The sequence below is a fragment of the Urocitellus parryii genome, chromosome 1, assembly GCF_045843805.1.
Source record: "Urocitellus parryii isolate mUroPar1 chromosome 1, mUroPar1.hap1, whole genome shotgun sequence".
Taxonomy (NCBI): domain Eukaryota; kingdom Metazoa; phylum Chordata; class Mammalia; order Rodentia; family Sciuridae; genus Urocitellus; species Urocitellus parryii.
In genome coordinates, this window is record NC_135531.1 from 17,350,425 (window position 1) to 17,356,018 (window position 5,594).

Consider the following 5,594-nt stretch of genomic DNA (forward strand, 5'->3'; position numbering starts at 1 on the left):
ATATACATACACACACATACACACACATTTTGGAGGAAAATCTGGGAAAATTATGGAACTGGTAAAATGATGTGAATCAGCAAAATCTCTCTTAAGGAAGTTTCATGAAGGAAGTAGATCTTGGCTTATGTTTATGAAGATGCCTATCTATCTAAATTTGGCACCTAATATATGAGTTATCAGAATCCAGATAAGTGACAGAAATGTTTTCTTTGGATACAATCCTTTTTTAGTTAACAAAGCCTTACATAGAGTTTTGAAAGAGTGGAGGAGCTGGGTTTGAGGGGATTGGGTGGGTATGACGGGTCAGGGAAATAACGTGGCTTGGAACTGTAGAGTTGGAAGTCACTTGTGATTAGCTAATGCGGTTTTCTACCACAACAGCAGCTCACTGCTGAAGAGCCTCGATAAGCTTTAGAGGAAATACATGCACAAAATAGAACAGTTCTATGATGTGATGTTAACTAATGAGTGTCGAGTACTTGGATTTTGTGAATAATGGTAAAAATAAAATAAAATAAAAATGAAAGGCACTCGAGGGAAAGGGGACACCATGACAAAAGACAAGAGCATGGGGTGGAGGGACACCCCACGTGATTCCAAGTTATGAGAGCTCACATTATGGGATAGGGAATTGTGGCCAATGCAGTTGCATTTAAGATGGGACTCATACCATATTCTTAGCCAAACTCTGAATCTTGGGACATTTTCAATCCCAAGGCCGTGTGTTCAGCAATCTAGTGGTAGAGCCAGAGTAATCCAGCACAGTACGGAGGGTGTATCTGAAGGTGCTAGGAGCAGAAGTTGGCTCTTTCAGTAATCAAAGAGTGATTAATTGGTTGGAATCTAGGGCACAAATAGAACTGACAGAGAGGAAGGAGAACATGAAAGAGATCTTTAGCAAGATAATTCTGCAGGATTTGTTTGTTTTTGTAGAACTGTAAAGACCACCCAGGTTTTTGGATTTTGGTAACCATCAACACAGATGAAGAACAGAGGAGAAACACAGAGTGCTGGGCGGAGAGGAACATGATGACTAGGCATGCGACTTTAGACCTGTGTGAGATGTCTAAAACAGTATCCCTGATAGAAACCACATTTAAGGAAGAAGAGGCCAGAGATGAAAGAAATTGATAATTACTACCAAAGACTGAATACTTGCCCCAAATAGTGTTAGAATGATTGGATAGAATTGAGTTTAAGTTCAATAGAATTTAAACTGTTTGTCATCACCCAGTAGATAGACTCATGAAAAGGTTAGGTAGTTGTAGGCAAAATATGAAATATTTTTAGCACATTAAATTTTATGAGGAATTTGGTTGCTTCTACCCATTACCTAGTTAGAGCAATTAACAAAGCATAAATATTCAAGTATTTGTAATGATGATTAATTAGAATTTAACATCAACTCGGGACTGGAGAAAAGATATAGGATGCATCAATTTTTATTTCTTGAAAAATTGTATTCTATACAATCCCATGTATAAATTGAGCAATTTACTAATATTCTTTACTAATATTCTTGTAATTAGGTGTCTGGTAAAATAAAAATAGAATGAATAGACAGAGCTGTGTTAAGAAGGGTGAACATTTCTCAATCCGATGGATTTTTGTTTGTTTTGAAAGCCATCCATAGGGAGAAAAAAAAAGAAGAAGAAATTATGGAAGACAGGAAGAAACAGACCAAAAGGGGATTGATGCAAAACCAGGAAGGATGCTCTTGACCTTATAGACAGCAAAGAGTTAATCAAGGATAGACTTGAGGAGATAGGGATTGATTGATTGATTGATTTTTTCTGATTTTGATTTGGCATCTGTGTAAAGGAATACTGAAGCCTGAAGAGTCAACTGGGAAGAGTTACAGACAAAGAAGGACAGATTGAGACTAAAGGCAACAGGAATGGTGAGGGAGTGTGATTAAAAATGTCTCTGGAGAATAAATCTATAGAAAATGTCATCTGAGTCAGTATAGGGACTGTGGAAGATGGAGTTGCATGCAATATTTTGAGTTTTTACCTTGAAATAAAACAATCTATCTGGAGTGCACATTTGCTTTATTTTCTTAAACTCTACAGTGGAGAAAAAAACCCTACTTTTTCTTTTGAAACAGATGAATGTTGGACACTTTTAATTTTTATTTCTCATTACCAAATAAATCAACTCAAATCATTTTTATTCGCACTGATTTTCACAATTAATCCAGAATTAAATATTATTCTCCCAAGCATAGAATTATTATTATTGCTTTTAGCATCCTTGAGTTTATTAACATCACTAGTGCATTTTTCTTTTGGCCATAGGGATTGAAATGAATTAATATTTGTTTAATGCAGATATATTGAGTAGAGGCCAGGAGTTAAGGTTAGCAAGATCATAATTATTAAGAGTTTTAAAAAATCAGAACATCAATTTTTTAAATAAAACACCTTTATAAGTGAAAATTGGTCATATTACAGAGTATTTTACATTTTCTTAGTCCATTGTTGTCTTACACTGGGATTTTCTTTTTCTCCATACATGATTTTGTCATAGCATGTACTGGTCATTTGTAAAATACTGGTTTGTTGAGTTACAAAGATCTTCCAAATATGGACACATTTCATGATTGAATATTGTCATATGCCATTCAGCTCTAAAAAACTCTGCTGTATACTTGTGCAAGAGTTTTAGGTAAATAATGGTTTGACTTTAACAGTGGAAAAACCCTGGAAGGATTTAAGAAGGGTTTGTGGACCACACTAAGAATTAATATGCTAGAAATACTTACTTCCTTTAAAAAAAATGAAACTGCTGGCAAAGTTGGTTCACATGTATTGTGTTTTCCATTTCCTAACAAAATGAAAAGAGGTGATGGTAGGTTTATAGAGACCTCTAAAAGATATTACTGACATTAATATCTCATTTATTATGCTCATTTTTGTATTCAATTCCCCATAATTATGAGAGACAGATTACATCACACAGATTATATACTGATTAATTGATTCTATAGAGATTATATACATTTCATCATGCAAACATTATGGGTATTATTTATGAATTGCAGTATTAATAAGTGTGTAAGAAAATATTTTTCTTGAAGAATATAGGGAATCTGGAGAATTCAATATGTTATACATAGAATATAAATATGAAAGAATTAGGATAAATTGTTTGATTATGAGTCCTTTAAGTTTTTTAATGCTTGGACCTATAACTATAATTCAGATATAATAGACCTGAATATGGTTAAAATGCATTTTAAACTCCTTTTTCTTGGAAACTAAACAAGAGCTGAATATTGAATAGGGCATGATAAGTTTCCATTGTTTAATATCCTATTTAATTCTTAGACAAGCATGAAGTATTTGCCAAGTGTCAGTTGGCATTCGATGTTAAATACCTTGATTGTTCCAGGAAGCTAGCTAATCATCAGCCTTTTGTCAATTAGCGTATATGCAAATATTGAATGAGTTTTAAAAGCACACATGGATTTTCTTTTATAAATATACGTATAGGAAGTGGATTATTAAATGATTTTCCCTCTGAAAGAAGACAACAGATATGAAGTTTGTATGTGTGGTTTTTGGTTTATTATTCTGAAAACAAGAGACTAAATGTCCATTACTGAAGAAGTAAATTTATCAATCTGGGAACACTTTCTGTATATTCTTCAAATTCATTCTATTTAATGCAATTTATTTCTTTTGCAATATTTTTTGGAAAACATTATATTTTGAGCTATATTTTGCAAAATAAGTTTTGAGTCACTTAATCCAATCATTTCCAGACATTTGTATTATGGAGTATTAAAATGAAATTTAATACAGATGAAAAAGGGATTTGGTTTTATTGCCAACTCCTTATTTTGCCAAAAAGAAAATTAGGGGGAAAAAATCAAGAATCAAGCAAAACCTATTGCCTATCATCATCAACTATAATGTTTCAAATCTAAGAGGACAGTAGAGAATGCATGGGAACTTCAATACATCACCTTTATCTCTCTCACCTATATATGCTTCATTATAAGAATGTTATGAGCTGAACTCTCTTCTTTTGAAGTTCCTATTTTGAGATCCTATCGCCCAGTGTGAGTCTCTTTGGAGATGGACCTCTAGGGAGCTAATGGAAGTTAAATGTGATTATACAATGGGGCTCTAATCTGCTAGGATTACTGTCCTTATGAGAAAAGGAAAAGATTCCAGAGATCTCTCTTGTCATGTGTGCACAGAAAGTGGGCTGGATGAGGACCATCCAGAAGACAGCCCCCTACCAGTCAGGAAGATGGGCCTTGCCAGAAAACAACACTACAGCCACCTTGATCCTGAACTTTGAGCCTCTGGAATTGTGAGAGAATAAATTTCTGTTGTTTAAGCCACATGGTCTGTGGTACTCTATTATACAGCTTGAGTTATTGTTAACATTTCTAAATCACAGATCCCGTGCTCCTTGGAAATAGTCTAGGTAATGAAAGGGCCTTACATTAAAAAAAAAAAAAAAAGTTAGGAAAAGGGGTTTCAGAACAGATAAATCTTTGACAAGTGGAAAGGGAATTCTGAGTTAACATTTTTTTCTTTTACCCTCCTCCTCCCACTGCCTGCCCTACTTTTCTTTCATTGAATGGGGGAGGGAGTAGAAATATGCACAGTTACTGTTCATAAATGCCCATTTTTATGTCTGGAATATTCTTGTCATTTTGTGTGTTTGGCAAACTCCCATACACACTCAGGTACTCAGTGCCTACATCATCTTTTCTATCAACCCTTCTTTGAAGTCTCTTAAACAAGTTACCTTTTTTCTCAGAAAGTTGTTTATACCAACATAATAGCTATTATAGAAAAATGAACATACCAATTCATGATTTGCTTATTATTCTTATGATGTTTTCTGATGATATTTGTTACCTGTCGTCTACTGATGTTTATTGTGATTTTTTTAATGTATTTGAGTTATGTCTGACATAGTATCTTGTGATTTCTGTTTACCTCTCTTTTCGACAGTTTTTTTTTTTCTTTGCCTCTTTTCCCCCACTTAGTATTTTCTCCAAGTCTCTTTCCTGCCTTAGGATGACTAAGATTTTTTAAAACTTTATTTTAGCCCTCCATTGGCTTGAAGTTATGAACTCTGATTGTTTTACTGATTACCCTAGACATCATTAAGCATACTTCAAAAACTCTAAACTTATCTCTTTCCTGCTACTATTAAGAATGCTCTTGGGATGTTCCTTTTGTAAATATTAAGAGTGGAGGATTGTGTTAGTTCCATTGTGTACATTAACCCCAACAGCCATTCCTAAATATTGCTATTTATTGCAGCTATTGTTTTACAGAAGATTCCCTTCATATTTCCATGGCCTTATAAATCATATCACTCATCTTTCTGTTTTGCATTTTAGACCTTTTTTCTTGCTATTTTTTTTTTGAGCGGGGAGTACTGAGGATTAAACTCTGGGGCTCTCATTTTTTTTATATATATATATTTTTTCCTTTTTATTATTTTATTTAATTAGGTATTTATGACAGCAGAATGAATTTTGATTCATTGTACACAATTGCAGCACCACTTTTCATTTCTCTGGTTGTACACGATGTCGCATCACACCATATGTGCAATCA